Source organism: Humulus lupulus, chromosome 8 (genome assembly GCF_963169125.1).
Source record: "Humulus lupulus chromosome 8, drHumLupu1.1, whole genome shotgun sequence".
NCBI lineage: Eukaryota > Viridiplantae > Streptophyta > Magnoliopsida > Rosales > Cannabaceae > Humulus > Humulus lupulus.
In genome coordinates, this window is record NC_084800.1 from 137,096,134 (window position 1) to 137,116,303 (window position 20,170).

At 35.2% G+C, this 20,170-nt stretch overlaps 1 non-coding gene across 1 annotated transcript; it reads left to right on the forward strand.

Annotated features, from left to right (window-relative positions):
* The first annotated feature begins 276 nt into the window (after positions 1-276).
* On the forward strand, positions 277-382 carry LOC133799114 (small nucleolar RNA R71). Its single transcript, XR_009876316.1, has one exon. It is a non-coding gene; the product is annotated as a small nucleolar RNA R71 (small nucleolar RNA).
* Positions 383-20,170: the final 19,788 nt, after the last annotated feature.

Consider the following 20,170-nt stretch of genomic DNA (forward strand, 5'->3'; position numbering starts at 1 on the left):
TGAGATGGGAGTGTAGTCTTTTGTAGTTGCTTTGTCAAGGTTGCTACTTGAGCTGTAAGCATAGATATAGCATCCAATTCCATCATTCCAGCCACCTTCTTTGGTTGTCCCCTTTCAGTTGGCCATTGGTAATTATTCATTGCCATCTCCTCTAATAGCTCATATGCCTCATTAGCACTCTTACTCATAAAGGCACCTCCCACCGCAACATCTATAATTGTTCTCGTTGTGCCATTCAACCCATTGTAAAAATTATGCACCAACATCCACTTTTCTATTCCATGGTGTGGACACTTCCTTAACAACTCCTTAAAGCGCTCCCAAGAATCATACAGTGCTCTCCTTCCATCTGATAAAAGTTATTAATCTCGCACCTTAACTTGGCAGCCTTCACTAGAGGAAAGAACTTGGCAAGGAACTTCTAAGCTAACTCCTCCCATGTAGTGATAGAATTCGCCTGTAAAGATATCAACCAACTCTTTGCCCTATCCCTCAGTGAAAAGGGAATAACCTCAGTCTTATAGCATCATCACTCACCCCATTCATCTTGAACGTTGCACATAACTCCAGAAAATTAGCTATGTGTAAATTGGGGTCCTCCGTTGGCATACCTCCAAACTGAATAGTTGACTGAACCATTTGAAGAATTGCGGGCTTAATCTCAAAATTGTTGGCAGCAATGGTTGGAGGTCTAATGCATGAATGCACTCCTGTAACAGTAGGAAGTACATAATCTCTCAATGTTCTTAGTCCTTACTCCCTTGGAACCTTTGTAGCCCCTTGACCATTATTAGCACCATTTCCCAAATTTTCAGCCATGGTAAAATCCAATCTCCTCTTTGTTTTCCTGTTTTTTCTGCATGTTCTTTCAATTTCCAAATCGATTGGTATAATCTCCTTGTGTCTATTGCTTCACATATACCATGTAAAGCCCTGGATAGCCAAGACCGTTACACTGTGTGTTTATAAAGTGCCAGACTTGTTAATCAAGTCATTTAATTGAAAGCGTGTCATCGAAACTGTAAAGGAACTAGGGTTAAAAATGTTTTGGTCTCAAAAGCCACATTTTCATTAAGGAGCATTTCTTGTTTGCACGGGATCCCGAAAATATAAGTTTAAAGATCGTTTACAAAAGTCATAGGGTTTAGATACAATAACAAGCCATACTAAGGCAAAACAGATAGTTAGGCAATCCCTGTCCTGATCCACCTTGACCATGGTGATCGAACAGCCGTCTATGTACATTCAACCCCGCAGCTCTCCACCTCAGGATTGGTCCAACTTGCCCTTGCCTTTACCTACACCACGTAGCACTCGTGAGCCAAGGCCCAGCAAGAAAACACAACAACAGAGCATAAGCAATCAATAGACAAGTCAACATCTCATACTACATCACATAATCTCAACCATATAATCATTCAGTATAATCAAGTAGTCAACATACTAAACATATCAACTCATATCATATATCAGATCATAAGTGATAACTAGGGCTAGCGCTCTCAGGCTGCTCCCTCTGTTATCCCACTGACTCCGGCCCGCTTAAACCGAGCTCAGTGAATATTAAGCTGTCCTTGGCTACCAGTGGCCAAGCAGCGCCCTGTGCGCAAATATTATGTACGACACTCTTAGGCTGCTTCCACATGTCCCATGGCATAATACCATCATTGACACAATACAAATATCGGGAGCACTTAGTCCCATCACAAACATATAACTGGGTGCAGTTTTCTTACCTTTCGATACGCTAGCTTTGATCACTCGACTCCTAGAGCATGATCCCCCTCGAGCCCTAGCGCTTACCTAAACACAACCATAGGCCAAAGTCATCATCAAACCTCAAGTCCAAAACCTAGCCTCGGGGCTAATCCTAGCCCCCGAGAAGTCCTAGTTCCACCAAACAACGTGGTGGAAACAAACCCCAAACCCTTGATCAAAAACCCTTGCAAATAACTCTAAAATACTCTTCAGAAGGCAGGGTAGCGCTACAACACTCATGGGAGGGCACTACAGCGCTACAAACAGAAGCAAAATCCCCTCAGCAAGCTTGGCCTAGCGCTACAGCGCCCAAAGGCTAGCGCTGTAGCGCTAGTCACAGACAGGCCAACTCCGAGTTTTCCCTTCCTGCGATTTCCTCAAACCAACCTCAACCCAAACTCTTCCAAATCTTTCCCAACCTCAAAAACAACCTTATGACCATACTCCACTCATCCCAAGCACCCCAAATACCTAGAACTCAAGCACATGCATCCCCAAACTCAAAATTCACCATAGCCACTTCTAGACATTAAAACTCAGCAGAAACTAGTTGAACATCAAAGTTAGAGCTTAGAATTTATATCTTTGATGGAACTTCGACCCCAAGTTGTCTCTAGACCTCCTTGACTTGCTTCTCCTCAACCCTTGGCTCCAACTTCCCTAGAGTTCCCCATCAACACAGCACATATATCTTTGCTAAATACCAAAACCAGAACTGAAGGAACTTACAGAATTTTACCTCAAGTGTTGATGACCTTTTGCTAAACCTCTGCCAATTCCTTAAACCTAGCTTAGGATCCTTGATGCTCAGTCTATCCCAGCTCTCCTCTGAGCTTAGCTCCAAGAAAATCCCAGAAAAGTGGTGAGAGAACCACAAATCGACCAAAGAGAGTGCAACTCTGTTTTTCCCTTCCTTTTCTCTTTTCTTTCAGACTTCTATAACTTTCTACAATTCCCACTAACATAAAGCCTTAGCATATCTATCCCTTACATGCCAAATGACCTTAATGCCCTCCCCTTTATTTCTAATCCTTTAGTCCACTTAAGGGCATTCTAGTCATTTTACCCAATTCCCGCTAACTCCTCGAGTGTCTCTAATATTTCCCGCTTAACTCCCGATACCTAATTAATCACCAATAATATTCCTCAATGTCAAGATAGACTCCAGTATATTCACTAAATTCCCATTTATACCCCTGAGCTCACCCCGAGCCAGGTATAAATCCCCGCCATGACTTTTTCGCTACTTTGCTCACTAGGATCGTCTCGAGTCATAGATCACAGATATATCCACATAATAATGTGGTCTCGACAATTATCACATATATCAATACAGTTATGCCCATAATGGCCAAAATTACGGTTATGCCCTTCTAACCTAATCAGGGCCTACATGCATACTAATACACATAGTCATGCATCTCAAATATTCAAAAAGTCATATAACATGCTTTAAATCATAATCATGCATCTTAACCATTAAAGTCACACATAATTCCCATTATGCCCTCCAGGCACACTAATCAAGGCCCTTAAGCCTTATAAGCAAATTTGGGTCGTTACATACCAACAAGTCCTGAAACACAATAGAACCTTGATCCAAATAAATGTTAACATAAATAAAATAAAATAAAATAACCAAATTAGAACAAATAACAATAACTGTGATATTGGAATATAAGTCCCCGGCAACGACGCCAAAAACTTGATCTAGATTTTCTGTACGCAAGTATACATAGTCGTGTCAAGTAGTAAATTCTAGAAGAACGGATTTCGTCCCACAGAGACTATCTCCCAAGTACCACTAATTGATATTCAAATTCTATTTGGTTAATTAAAATTTAAGTGAACAATTAAAAATAAAAGAAATACTATAAACTACGAACCACAATTAAAGAACTGGAAACAAACAATGAATCACTACTTAAAAATCAATAATAAAAATCCTAGGAATTAATTTCATCAACTGTTCATTCTATTAATTTTAATAATCAATTCTAAATCTCTTCTTTCTATTCTAATAGCAGGTTAATATAATCGATTCCTATTCTTTTTCAAGATATAAGATCTCAATCTATATGCAGGTTTTCTACATTTCTGTGATAAACTTGAACATATAAAATGCATTGAACATGGAAACCTAATTACTACACAAGTCATACAGGTACTTTCATCCAATATGCACCCTATGTCTATAAAATGATAGCATATTCAATTCTCATCTTTCGAATTTTGAATCAAAACCATTAAATCAAGCAAATAGTGATCAAGTATTTACTAGCATTAAACACACATCATATAGATTAGAATAGAAAAGAAGTATCAATAGAAAATCATAATAAAATTAAATAGAATTTCAGTGACTACATTAATTCCTAGATAAAAGAAATTAGTTCATAGATAACATGATGAAATTATTTCTAAAAGTGTTTCTAGAAAGTGAATAAATAATGGTCAAAATGCAGCTTGAAGTCTCAGACTTGCGTTATGGAGCATAAACGACGTGTGTTGAGCATCTTCAATGTAGTATTTTCCACACATAATGTCTTGAAACTCCACAATCAACATGAAATCCATATAATTTATCATATTTAACAAGTTTCTTCTCATTTCACTCCATATTATGTACTTGACCATTAAAACCTGAAACAAGAAGAAAACAAGCATAAATCTGCGCTAAACAATCCTAAATAACTAAAAACATAACATAAAACAATCTCTAAAACAAACCTAAAATGAACCTAACAATCATACGCTTGACCGACCTATTGGTCGAGGAAAACTCAGCGCCAGGTACGCTGGGCTAGCTCCAAGGCTGGTTATATAGAGGACAGAGCAAAGGACCCCGGGGTGGCTTATTAGTCTCATATCCTAGGGCACTGAGCCAATATGATTTATTAATCATGTGTTTGGGCGCTGAGCCCCAGTATGATTCCATAATCATGTACTTTGGGCATTGGATCCTGATATGATTCATTGATCGTTTATCTTGGGCTATTGGCCCATATGATGCCGTTGTCATTTATATGGATAGTATGCAAGTATGAGTATGTTTATTAATGCTAGGCATGCTTATTATGATTTGGATATATGTTATTAACTGCTTATGAGCATGTTTAAGTTTTCTTGCTGAGCCTTGGCTCACCGGTGCTATATTGTGCAGGTAAAGGTAAAAGAAAGCTGGACCATCCTTGAGTTTGAGAGCTTAGGTGACGATGTGTACATATGCTATTGCTCGACCACCACGATCGAGGGTTTTAAAGAGAAACTAGGGTCAAACCTTATTTTGCTGCTAAGGTCGGCAGGTTGTAACCTTTTCATTGCAATTAACATTTTAAATGTATTTTGGGATCCCATGTATGAGGTAAACGTTTTGATGAAACGATGGTACCTTTGACCAATTTTTTTATCCCTAAGTCGTTAATCACGTTTAGTTACATGGTTATGGCCAAATGACTTGTTTAGCGAGTTTATCACAATTTAAAATACATAGTGTGGTCCCTGAGTAGTAGGGTGCTACAACAACTTTCTACAAATGGGCCTTGTGCAATCTTCTTGGGCCCATGGTATTTATTAGTGCATCCCTATGTAATTAATTAGCATTTTACTCCCCAAATAATGAGGAATGTTGTATTAATTGTCCATTAAGGACATTAATGACTTAGTCTCCTATATATAGGGTTGTTATATCTCCTTGTAAGATGTTGAGAATTTTTGCTAGTTAAGCATTGTAAACTCAGAGTAATATATACGCTGCTTGAGACTCCATTGAAGCTTGCTCAAACAAGCTTCAAACTCACTAATACCAAAGACTCGTTGTTACAGAAATTTATGTACTACACAAGTGAACATAATCGTAAACAAGTAATAAAGTGATAAATAGAGTATTGTTCCCACGAGGATTGAATATTAATTACCAATGAATCAATTTCTTAGTTCTACTTGGTTACTAAAAATTGGATTTCGAGAATAAAAAGAACAAGCACAAAATAACTAAATTAAAAATTGAAAATTAAAAGAAACAAATAGCAAATAATTCAATAGATGAAAAACCTAGTGCATGTAATTTCATCATTTATCCACTCTATTATATCATCAATAAAAAATTTATTATTCTTCCTCTCCTTGTGATAAGAGGTTTACTAAAGCAATTTATATTCTTATTAGGATATATAAATCTCAACCTATATGCAATCTTTCTACATCTATGTGATAAGTTTTAACATACAACAGACATTAAACATAGAAACCTGAAAATTACATAAACCATACAGATACTCTCAGCCCATATCAAAATTTGTGTCTAAACAATTATAACATATTTAACTCTCACTTCTCAGATTTTGAATTAAAATCATATAAATCATACAAATGGTGATCGAGCTTTCACAAGAATTAAAACCAAATTGAATGGATCACAATTATGAAGAAGAAATCATAAAACATGCATTGAATAATAATAGAGTATCAAAAAACTACATTAAAACCCTATAAAATAAATTAGTTCATGGAAAAGAATAGAAAAAGAAGTAAGAGAAGAAAAAGAGGTCAAAAAGTAAGAGCGAGGTCAAAAAGTAAGAGAGAGGTCAAAAAGAAAGAGAGAAGAGAGATGTCTAAAATAGTCTAAAGCATTCATTTTATAGTGATAAGGTTGTGAAAATAATTATAGATATTTCCCTTATTACTTTAATGCTCCAAAATATCTTTATTTGAATTTCAAATCTCGTAACTCTAGCTTGTGTAATCTTGTAGTTTAAATATCACCAAGTAAACGTCCAGATTTGACTTTTCTTGTGAAACAATATTTTTTAGGGCTTTGAATAAGCTTTCCAAATCCACCAAGAAGATGTAAATCAGATAAGTGAGTCGGGAGATATGGTCAAAATACCGAAATTGTCTTAGATTCAAAATATCTCAGATTTTTCCAGCAATTTAAGTTTGGATTCTCTTTTATCTTCTCCAATCAATTCAAATAAACATATTCTATTTTTTTTTTCTCTTGATTGAAGATAATATTTCAAATAAATTTTTAAATATTTCTCAAATATCCATGTAACAAATGATAACCTGAAAAATACAAGAACTACACATAAAAAGAACTAAAAATATAAAATAATAATAATAAAACTAAAAAAAATCTAAGACTAAAATGTATTAAAAATCTATCCTATCACTCGTGGACTAGGGCTCTTTTATATCCTGAACTACGTAAAATTTTTGTGTTATTTTCTATCAAATTCTTAGATTAGGTTATAGCAAAAAATGTAGTAAACAATATCTAAAGCAAAACTACTTATTAATTTAATTATATGTAACCTGAGCTTAAAAAAATTCCATATTTTCAAATGAAAATAAATGCTACGAATTTAAATAGTGAAAGGAAAAAAGAATGAAAAAAAAAAATGAACACTAAAAAGTTCTATGTATTTTATATAATTTGTGATAACCAATTGCCCCGTGTGAATAATGACATATCTTTTAAAGGGCATGACTTCAGTTTTTTTTGCAATGGAGAGAATGTACAGAAAATATAAGGAAAACTTATTTTTTCATTAAAAAAAATAGAAAATGCTACATACAATTTTAGGAAAATACTAATTTGACCTATATATTTTGCCCGAATACTCGATCAACTTCTGTGTTTTGTTAAATGACATTTTGGATCCCATATTTTGCAAAACACATCAAAATAATACCTTGAGCCTCATTTTTGGTCAAACATTTTTTCAATATGATTAAATTAAATTTTAAATTGTTTCTTAATGAACTTTAAATATTAAAAATAAAAAAATTAAATTAAAAATGTAAATTTTAGTTTAAAATAAAAATATATTAATTAATTAAAACTTAATTATAATTTTAAACAAAATTAAAGTAACATCAAAATTAACGATTAAATCCATAATTATCCCATATCAATCCTAAATCAAACCCGAATTAAAACGTCAAACACAAAACTAAAACTCCAGTCCGAAATTTGAAGGGCACTGTTCATTGCCGGATTGGACAAAGAGATGAAAAAGACGAAGATGGAGGAGGGACAGAGAAGAAAAAGAAGGAGAAAGATCAGAATTACTTAAAATCTGATTTAGTTTTATTGTTATTTTAAAAATTAAAAATATTTATATTTTTGTTATTAAGTAATATACTATTTATTTTTTATTTAAAAATGTATTTTTATTTTTGTAATTAATTCAATATTAAATAAAACCTAGGGGTATTTTAGTCACATTGAAAAAATGTTTGACGAAAATGAGGCTGAGGGTACTATTTTGATATATTTTGTAAAATACGGAGTTCGAAATGTCATTTAACAAAGTATATGAGTCCATCAAGTATTTGGGCAAAACACAAGGACTAAACTCATATTTTACCTAAATTTTTTGTATAATATCATGTGTAAATATTCCTTATTTCTAATGTAATATACTAAGTTTTGTGAGATAGAGTAAGCAAAAGTAAAGTAAAATAAATAAATGAAACAATATTTTTTTTTTCTCATTCTAACAATTGATGCCAAATACTTTGTCTTACCTCCTATTTAAAGAAAAAAATTGTTACAAAATAATAGGGAAAATGGTTATTAAATTGCAGAAATGGGTAAAATAATGGACAAGTGATGCTTGAATGGGGAAATGCAGTGGCAACGTGGGTATTGACTAGTTGGTTTCAAGATAATTGAGACTCCAGGTTTGGACTGTTGCAAGGACCTAGGCTGGGCTCTTGCTTTTGGGCCGTATAGAGAAAGTGGAGGCCTGGAAGCTGATGCATAGAGTTGTTAGAGTAATGATATTGGGCGAAAAATAATTGAATGAAGCCCACGTCTGATGGAGTAGAGGGAGGGAATTGAAGCCGTGACTTGTGAGATGCCCCATAGTGATTGATCTTGGGTCTCAGAGCACTCCTAGTATAGGAGGTAAAATATATGGGAAACTCCATGAAATGACCCTATTTTATAGGGTAATACTAACTCTAACCCCACATTAATATTTATCATATTTTTAACCTTATACCCATGTGAAAAGACTAACTTACCCTTATTAACATTAGGCTTCTTCCTCCCTTTTTTTCCCTTCCCATTTCGTCTTCAGCCCCTTCTCTCTCTTCCTTCTCTCTCATAAAGAGAACAAACACTCTTCATTCTCCCTCTCTCTCAAATCATCATCAAAGAGAAATTATCACAATTTTTCTTCTCACGAAGCTTTGGAAAATGATGTAATCTATCATAATTTTTTTTTTCTTCTCACCCAAGTTGAAGAAGATTGAAGATTCTCCCAAACTTGAAGAAGTTTGAACATTTGATTTGATAATGAGTAAGTTTTTTTTATTTATAGGTTATGGGTGTCTTGTGTAATAGTTTAAATAGAATTTTGGAACTACTATACACTAAAAAATCTGTGAAAAGAAATAATTTTATGTTGAGATGACGAATTTTCGAATGATTTTTGCAATTTAGGTCACTGCGTTCACACTTTGTTCACACATTATTCACACTTTGTTCACACTTGGTTCATATTTTCGCGATTTAGGTCACTGCGTTCACACTTTGTTCACACATGATTCATACTTGGTTCACGAGTACTTAACACATGATTCACATTTGGTTCACATATGATTCACACTTGGTTCACACATAATTTACACTGGGTTCACACACAGTTCACACACGTTTCACACTTGGTTCACACATGCTTGCTTCACACATTTATTTCTTATTTCTTTTGGCTAGTTTTACCTAATAACCTTTGGATTTCGAACCTTTTGTCATATGTTATACAGGTCAAACACATATATATATATTGTGGTGTTATATAATGGATCGTGGGAACAAGTTTTGAACGAAGGTTGGTCATTTAGTGCGAAATAAAGCAAGGGTATGAAGGTGCCAAAGACTATCACTTACAATAGTCTTGTTGATCAATTGTATACTTTAATTGGAGCTGACAAGTCTTTTATTGATCTTGACTTAAATGTAATCTATCATTTTGGAAGTAAAGATATCCCTCCATCTTTGATTAGTAATGATGATGATGTTGCTTTTTTTCTTGATGAGATAGGAACATCTATCAATCATCGGACACCCCTATGTGTGTCTACTATAGAGAAGAGAAGTAATGATCCTTTGGTTACTAAAACACGTGAGTTGTATACTATTCCTCCAGTTGAAACCAAAGTGAATGATGATATTTACATTGATGGCAATGAAGACAGTTGTGATGATGATAATAATGATGCATTAAGCTCAGATGATAATGAAAATATTGATAGGCCTACCTGCAATGATGTACTTGTGAAGCATAATTTATAACAGTCAACCTCCAATGAAGTATTGAAGAGCCATGATTCCTCAAATAATAGAGGTCGTAAAGTAAGACAGGTTGGTGAGGATAATCTATGGAGTACTCCACTTTTGTTGAATCAAGGGAGAAAAGGCTCTACTTCAGCCTCAACAGCTCAATTACTGACATCTTCTTCGAGTATCAATTCGTGGGAAATAAAAGAGGGTCAAATATTTGAGAACAAGCAAGAGTTGAAGATGAAACTCCATCTTTATGCATTAAAGAAAAACTTTGAGTTTAAAGTAAAGAAGTCTGCGAAAAATATATGGTGTACAATATGTGTTGATGATAAATGCAAATGGAGGTTGAGGGCTACAAAATTGGTTAATTCCAATATGTTCGAGGTTCGTAAATTTTTCGGTGAACACACATGTTCATTGGATGTTCGACATAAAGATCACCGTCAGGCATCCCCATGGCTTATTGGACATGTCATAAGGAGAAAATTTGAGGGTGATAATGTTAATTACAAGCCAAGGTCAATTGTAAAAGATATGAGTTTATCATATGGAGTTCATAGGAGCTATGCTAAAGCTTGGAGGTGTCGAGAGCATGCATTGGCTTACATAAGAGGTACACCAGAATCATCATTTCAGAAACTTCCCTCATTTCTATACATGATGGAGCAAAAAAATCCTGGAACTGTTACTCATTTGCAGATGGACAATAAAGGTAGGTTAAAATATTGGTTCATGGTGTTTCTATAATGGGGTTTAAAACATATATTCGCCCAGTTATATGTGTAGATGGAACCTTCTTGACTACTCGGTGTGGCGGTACTTTGTTATGTGCCATGGGACAAGATGCTAACAAGCAAATATATCCAATTGCATTTTCAGTAGTTGACTCAGAGAAAATGACTCATGGTTGTATTTTCTACTGAGGTTGAAGGAAGCGACTGGGGAAGTGGAGAATCTAGTATTCGTGTCTGATAGACATACTAGTATAGCAAGTGCCTTGACTAAAATTTTTCCTGAGGCACACCACGGTACTTGTATACATCATGTTAGCATGAATATCCGTGCGAAGTTTAAAACTGACCATTGCCATGAAGAATTCTTCCTTGCAGCGAAAGCTTATAGAAAGCGAGAGTTTTTACACCATTTTGAGAAGATTAAATTCAAAGATCTTGCAATTTGCTCAATACTTAGAGAATCAAGTGGGTTTTGAAAAGTGGGCTCATTCTTTCTTTCCTGGTCATCGATATAATTTAATGATTACATGTATTGCCGAAAGCTGGAACAATGTCATTACTGAGGCACGTGGATGGCCAATTACTTGTCTCATGGAATTTATGAGGCACACTTTACAAAAATAGTTTTTCAAGCGTCGAACTGCAGCATCAGCGGCTACAGGTCCTCTTGCCACAGAAGTGGAAGCTGATTTGCGAAAGTTAGCAGACAAGTCCACTACCTCGTTCCCTTTTATGTCTAGTCAGTATGAAATAACAGTATTGGATGGTGATCTTGATGGAGATGTCGACTTGAGGAGGAAAAAATGTAGTTGTAGAAGATTTAATTTGACAGGTCTTCCTTGTGAACACGCTCTAGCTGGTGCTCGAGATCGTGGCATTAGTCCATATAGTTTATGCTCTAGATTCTACACAGTTGAAGCGTGGTTGTCATCCTATGGTGGATCTGTATATACGTTGGGTAATGAAGAATCTTGGGTGATACCAAATGACATAGGAAGTATGATGATAGCTCCTCCTTTAGTGAAGCAGAAGGCTGGTCGTCCAAAGAAGAAACGACGTTTATCAAAGGGTGAGAAGAATAGCAAACAATGTAGATGTAGTAGATGTGGTGTCCTGGGCCACAATCGAGTGATGTGCACCACTGTTTGTCCCCCGCCGTCTAGACATGCTTAGTTTGTACTTTGATTGTTTTACTTTGTACTCTTCAATTGCAGAATTTGAATTTTTAGATTGGTTCAGTAATACGACTTTTTGTGTTAAAGTTTGTTGTTTCAGACACGTAAATCACACATAGTTCACACCTGATTCACACATATTTCACACGCGGTTCACACATAATTGACACCTGGTTCACACTTGATTCATACCTGATTCACACATAGTTCACACCTGATTCACACATAGTTCACACCTGATTCACACATATTTCACACGCGGTTCACACATAATTGACACCTGATTCACACTTTATTCACACCTGATTCACACATATTTCTCACGCGGTTCACACATAATTCACACATAATTGACATCGGGTTCACACTTAATTCACACCCAATTCATACATAACTTAATAAGATAAAAGTGACAAAGATTTATCCCTTCCACTATTAAGATGAAATAAACGAAGTCATTCAATACCATTTAATGAGATGAAGTTGACATAGTTTCTTCATACATTCAAAAGTAAGATACATATATTTAAATAAAAGACAACTATGGTTGTAAGTTATGGTAAAACAAATCTAAACAAGTCTTTTTTCTAAAGAAATCCATGTTGTTTTCATTTACTTCGGATAGCGGTTTTTTGGCTAGCAAGTACTCCAGATGTTTGATGACATATACCCCACAATCGCCACTGCAAAGGAAATAAAGTTTTTTAATTATTGGAAGACCATAGTGATTATTTGCAATATAAATATGGTTAACAGAGTTATACCTAGTTTTGGTCTGTGGCACTTTTTCTGTGCCAAGTCTTGTGAACTCAAAACGCACTTTCTCTGCTTGTAGTTGGACATCTTTCCTATGGCTTAACAACCCACTGGATTGAATTAGAAATGGTAGCATTTTTCCCCATCTGCTCATTTTATTCTCAAACTCCTTGTTGGAGACCACAGTGATATCAGAGTCATAAGCTTTTATAAGATAGCTTGTCATTGATATCTCTAACAACACCCAATGTGTCCCAAAAAAATTAATCGGGGTAAACACATCGTCAATATCTTTCCAACTCCTTTTGAAATTGTTATCATCACCTACCAAGTAATCAAGCACTTCTTTTGGCCAAATGTAGCTTGATTTGATTTTCCTCTTGTTGAATTGTTCCCAATGTGGTTCGAAGAACTGTTGGAACATAGAATCCACGATGGTGAATCTTTCGGAGTAAGTCTTCTTGTAAGTGTACACTCGTTCTTTCATCAACCCTAAAGCCGCATCAATGTGCTGCATGCCAAATATTATAAGTATATATACATCACATTCAAATTATATATATTTTAAAAAAAAATTATTTCAGTAGTCTTACCAGTCCGTCCAGCCATGTACGTGGTCTAAGTAGCTGAATAAACCATTTCGCTGTGCGCGAACCAGCCAAGAGAGAAATAGGCTTATCATTCTTTTTTAAACCAATTACCCATTTCTTAAAACGTCTCATTTGCTTTTCGTCATATGGCTATAGGGGATTAATTTCACAAGGATCAGTTACAATTGTCTCTGCTTTCTTTTTCTTCCTAGTTGGATCAGTAAACTCGGCACCAAAAATTCTTTTCGTTGGAACCCTCCTTCTCTGGAATTCCACCCCAGTCATATCTTCAGGAGATACCACCTTACAGCTAGGGCTATCTTCTCCAACAACGTGCTCCATAATAAATGTACGGTGTGGTAAAGCAAGATGCTCATTTGATACTGAATCCTCAGAATCACTACCTTTACGTTGTGAGAGCACCAATTCAATTAGATAATCCAACTTCTCCTCCATTCTTTGTTGGTTACTTTTCAAAGTGTCAATATCAGCTAACAACTTTTCATGGTGGGTGTTAATTGGAGTTGGTATCTCTTTCTGGTCTTGCTTGTGACGATGCCCATCTGCTACATCGGGCTTTGTGGGAGATTCCTCACGTTCTTCCCTTTCAAACTCCAATTCCACATCATCGTCTACAAAGCTAATAACACGACCCATGAGTAGTTCTTCTGGTCCTTGAATAATAGAGTCATGAAATTCTTTCTCTTCAGGTCTTGGATTGAGCGTGGCCTTCACAAGATTCTGCAACAAAATAATAAATTAATAAGGTATAAACATTACTTATAAATCACAAACTCAAATAAAATCTTAACGACTTACACTTTTTTCTTAAATACACCTTCAATATCTTTCTCTTTCAGCATTTTATGCGCTGACCAGCTAAGCATTCTTGGAAAGGCAAGGGGTTGTTGATCAACAAATGCAAAGAACTTTGTGAAAATTTCATAGGCCCAATATTGCAGAGCAATGGCATAACCATAAATTGTGTACTGAGGTGCTGGTCTTTTTCTCTTTTGCTCAACATTCTTCAAGTACTTATTCCTTAACCTTTCCATATCTTTTGTCAAGCCGAATAATGTCTTCTCGTACGATAATTTCCCCCAAGGATAGTTGAAGAAGTCATCTTCATTTTCCACCATGGAAAGGACATCAATAAGCATTTCTTCTTTGGTTCACTAGGTAATAAAAGGGAGTCTACCAAAAAACATAGACCTAATTTCCATACGTCTTCTTTCACATCGCACCTTTTGAATCCATCTTCCAACTCTTCAGAAGACAAATATTCTTTATTGTTCAAGTATGTCTGGAGAAGTCTTTTACTCTTGGTCATTTCTTTATACTTTTACTGATCCGGAGAAATTCCACAATTCAATCTAGTGATCAAACCAAATTCACTAATTCCAAACCTTGTATTCTGACCACAAATATTAAAATTCAAGCAGTATTCGTTCTTTCCTCTACCAACAACTCTCCTAAGCAGTAACTGGTGAATAATAACTCCAGAATATTGTAGAGGCAGAGCTAAGAAGAATTGCTTGAATGGTGACTGTTTCGCTCGTTCCAACAAGTCAAATGTCGTGAACTTCGTTATTATTGTACTCATAATGCTCCCTCCCCTATACGCAGCCTTTGCTGGATAATTCCTTTCAGTAGGAAGCATGCGGAGTGACATCTGAAAAGGTAAATTAAATAAGCGCTTAATACATAACTTAGATATATTCACACTTTCTTCACATACGGTTCACACTAAAATCACACATGGTTCACACCATAAAATCAAACATTATTCACACTTTGTATGGTTCACACATTATTCACACATGGTTCACGCATAGCTCACCCAAATTCACACCAACCTCACACATAATTCACACCAAATTCAAACATAGTTCACACTAAATTCACCTCTGTTCACACAAAATTCTAACAAAGTTAGTATTTAACAAATATATACACATAATAATCCATAAGCCATCCCACTGTTGGTCTTGCTTGAGCTAAGATATTTCTCAATCAAAAACCCAAAACCTAAAAAAATATTACTTACATTCTGCAGAAATAAAATGATATTTCAAATGAGTTTTTCTATATCATTAAAAGATACTAGTTTTTCAATTAAATTCACATATAAACATTAAAAGATCATAAATTGTTGTGAAGTACACACTCCATAAGGATTCAATTAAAAAAAATGGAGATAAATATGGTACCTATTCTTTAGCTACTTTGAGCATGTTTGACGTTTGATAATACTCATTCATATATTTGATAACAAACTAGTGCATTTGAGTTACAAGTTCCTTCCACAATTGATTTTCACTTATATATCATATATAACATGCTAATAAATTTATTCCAATAAACAAAAAGAGATATATACACACTAGAAATTGAGGCCGTGCGGTTTTATAATAGGGTTAGTTAGTGTAGTTTCCTTTTATAATTCACACATTATTCATTATAAGTTCAGAACATGGTTTACACACCATTCACACCTAATTCACACATGGTTCACACATCATTCTCACATTGTTCACCATAATTTCGAAACATGGTTCGCACATCGTTCACACACTATTCACACTGAAATCACGCATGGTTCACACCAACTTCACTTCATACATGGTTCACACTAAATTCACACCACAATCACACATGGTTCACACCAATTTCACACACTGTTCACACTGAAATTACACATGGTTCACAACAACTTCACTTCACACATGATTCACACTAAATTCACTCCTTATTTCCCAATTAAAACATGCCTCAAGTAGTTAGAAATTTAACCAAAGTCCAAACCTTACATTCTTCTAACATGTTTCCAACCACAACCATCAAATCTCAAAGCATCAATATGACGAATTCAAAATAAACAAAGGAGTCATAAATAATATAAAAACAAGGGATCCCAACAACAATACCTTGGGCTAGGGTATCGAGCTTGCAAGGGTAGTGTGGGGTCTTAGGTGTTGTAAACCTTGGGCTCCGGCGACGTGGGCTCGACGATATGGCTGCGAAGCACGGCGAGGCAGCAATGTGGGTTCGTGGGGTCGGGAGCAAGCGGAGGGGATGGGGGCTGTGGTAGATTTGAGAGAGAGAGAAGGAATAGTGTAAAAGGGGCTGAAAACGAAATGGGTAAGAAAAAAAGGTGGCTGTGGAGATGACGACGCAACTGGGAGGACATGCATCGGTGTGGGACGAGGTGGGTGCTGGCGGGAGACGACAACACCACCGGAGCTTCGACGGGAAGATAGTTGGGTTTGGGAAGGAGGGTTTTCAACGGGAAGGGGATGAGAAGAGTAAGAAACCGAAATAGAGTTGTTTCTAATTATTTGTTTAACAAAGGGGTAATTTTGTCTTAAAGAGTCAAAAATGTGAAAAACTTTAACTAAGGGTTAGAGTTATAAATATAGGGCTAAATAGGATCAATTAGTGTAGTTACCCAAATATTTTATTCTTTATAGTGTAAAGTAAAAATAGTTAAATAGTCTTCCAATGGGTGATGTAAACTTATATTTTTTACCTAAATGAATAGTATTTCTCTATATGTAGTGAAACACTATTCATTAAGCTATAAATATTTTATTATTTTTTTTATAAACTTTTGTATATATATGAGTGTGATACTATTATATTTAATTATTTTTTTTCTTAAAATGAATAAAATATTATCAAAAATATAATATTTAAATGATGTAGAGAAAAAAATAGAGAAACTGATGTATGGTATAATGTAAAAGTTTGAGGTGAATTATAAAAAATTATGTTTTGGTGATGTATTTTGTAATACACTTCCTCTATAATATTTAGCTAAAACTCACAAAAACATCTTCCATCAGCTCCTTTATATATATATATATTTATAATAGCTATGTACAAACTCCAATTAATGCATATCTACATTTACATATCCTTTATATAATATTTTAATATTATTATTTTTCTTTATAAGCTTTCTCTCCCCCATTTAGTATATATTTATTATTTCTTTTTCTTTTTCAATTATTTTGTTTTACTTTATTTAATAAAATATGTTTAAAGATATAATATTTAAATGATGTAGAGAAATATATAGAGAAACTGATGTATGGTATAATGTAAAACTTAGAGGTAAAATAGAAAAAAATGTGCTTTTGGGAGGTATTTTAAAGGATGGAGTAGAGCACCCATTGGGAGTACTCTTAGTTGCAAGTGGAATTTACATAAAATATGGGAAAGTTTTCAAAGGTTTGATGAATATGAAATTTTAAAGTTTGTGCATATGTATATATTTACATTATTATGGGATTTCCCATATTTTTTTTGTAATAATTTAGTAGTAACCCCATATATTATTTTATAAAATTTTAGTAACTAGTTTTGAAATTTTGTGAGGATATTTTGAGTAATTTTGATTATAATTTTTGTTTATTTGAATGACTAGATTTTAAAAACTTTTTTTTTTTTTCATATTTTACTTTTAAAAAAAAATAAAAGATTTGATTTAGTGTCTCTTCGTTTCTACCATGCAGGTACAAAGGTACTTGAGTACCTAAGCCTTTGTTTTCTAGTAGCTTCCTTCTTTAACACGCTTTTTGTAACGCCCTAAACTCCAGGGACCATTACGGTGTGCATTTTAAACAATGCTAAACTCGCTAATCGAGTCATTTGGCCATAATCGTGTAACTAAGTATGATTAGCAGTTTATGGTTAAAATTTTTGGTTAAGATATAACGTTTCACTAAAAACGTTTACCATATACATTGAGATTCAAAAATATAATTTAAAGGTTAATCACAGTAAAATATTTACAACCAACCGACCTAAGCGGAAAAATAGGGTTTAACCCTAGTTCCTCTTTAAACCCTCGACTGTGGTGGTCGAGCAGCCGCATATGTACACATCGCCACCTAAGCTCTCCAACTCAAGGATGGTCCAGCTTTATTTTGCCTTTACCTACACACAATAGCACCCGTGAGCCGAAGCCCAGCAAGAAAACTCAATATGCTCATGAACAAGTAATAACGTGTTACTAAGTCATAATAGGCATGCCTAGCAGTAATAACCCTACTCATGCATGCAAGCAGGTACAAATACATGTTTGTGAAGTCCTGTGCTCTGAGTAGATGACTAATGAGTCTCCCGCTCTGAGGTAGATGACTAATAAGTCTTTCTTTGAACAGTTGACTAATAAGTCACTCTCTAAATAGATGACTGATAAGTCCATCACAGTCAGATGACTGATAAGTCTATCTCGATTAGATGACTGATAAGTCTATCTCGGTCATATGACTAGTAAGTCTATCTTGGTCAGATGACTAATAAGTCTATCTCGGTCAGATGACTAATAAGTCTATCCCGGTCAGATGACTGATAAGCCTATCTCGGTCAGAAGACTGATAAGTCTATCTAGGTCAGATGACTAATAAGTCTATCTCGATTAGATGACTGATAAGTCTATCTCGGTCAGATGACTGATAAGTCTATCTCGGTCAGATGATTGATAAGTCTATCTCGGAGGTCCCATACCCTCCTAGCCATGTGACGTGTAGGTCACCTTTGCCTTTTTGGCTCTGGCTCTAAATAACTAGCCTTTAGACTAGACAAGCGCTTTTTGTTTTCATCGAACTTGAGGTCGGTCCGGCATTAATGTTCATGATGAGTCATTCAATGCAGATGTCGATTAGATCTAATCTTTTCGGCTTGCATTAAACACACTTAAACTGTCATTGACTCATAAGTCAATGCCATACGACCAGTGCTCGGTACTACTGCCGAACTTGACTAATGAGTCATAGCTTCACAGTTAATACTGACACCATTGCCGATTCTGACTAATAAGTCAGTGCCATTCACAAGTGAGCAAGATTCGCTAAGCATTTGATATGCAATCAATTATCCACATTTAAACACTCAACATGCCTCAATAATAACCATGCTTTACACTGTGTATTATAAAAGTGCGGGACTTTCTAACCAAGTCATTTAGTTTAAAACGTGTCATTGACATCTTTAATGAACTAGGGTTAAAAGATTTTGGTCATAAAATATATCTTTCATATAAGTAAACCGTTTACACAAGGGATCCCAAAAGAAACAGTGTTTGAAAGTCAGTTTACAAAAAATTTCCAGAGTACAAAATAACCACTAGCCACTCTAAGGGCAAAACCAATGTTTATGGTTCTCCTGTTCCTGTCTCCCCTCAATCGTGGCGGTCGAGCAGCTGATCATGTACATTCTGCTCTTAGAGCTCTCCGATTCAGGGCTGATCAAGTTTGCCCTTGCCTTTACCTGTACCATGTAGCACCCGTGAGCTAGGGCCCAACAAGAAAACATAACGTTATAGTACAAACAATAACAACAATTGAATAATTCTTAAAGCATGTTCATATACTTAGCATACCATATTGATCACATAGTCCAGAGACATAACCAGAGAATCAACAAACCAACACTCAGCTATTTAACATAACAAATTCATCAAATCAAATGATAATTAGGGTCGACGCCCTTAGGTCGCACCCTCTGTTTAATCCCACTAACTTCGGTTCGCTTAAACCAAGCTCAGTGAATAATAAGTTGTCCTCAGCTACCAGTGGCTGAGCCGCGCCCTGTGCGCCAATGTAAAATCTGTCACTCATAGGTTGTTTGTCTACTATTCACATGGCATAATACCACCCTTTATAAAGCATACAAGACAGGGAACCCTTAGTCCCATTATAAATTCACAACCGGGTGCAGTTTTTTTACCTTTACTTTCCAAGTGTACTGGTTACATGAGAAGCCTCTTGAGCACGATCCGTTTCCCGAGCCCCTAGCTTATACCTAGTCACAATCAAGATAAGGGATACCATTAATAATTGTAAAAGGACT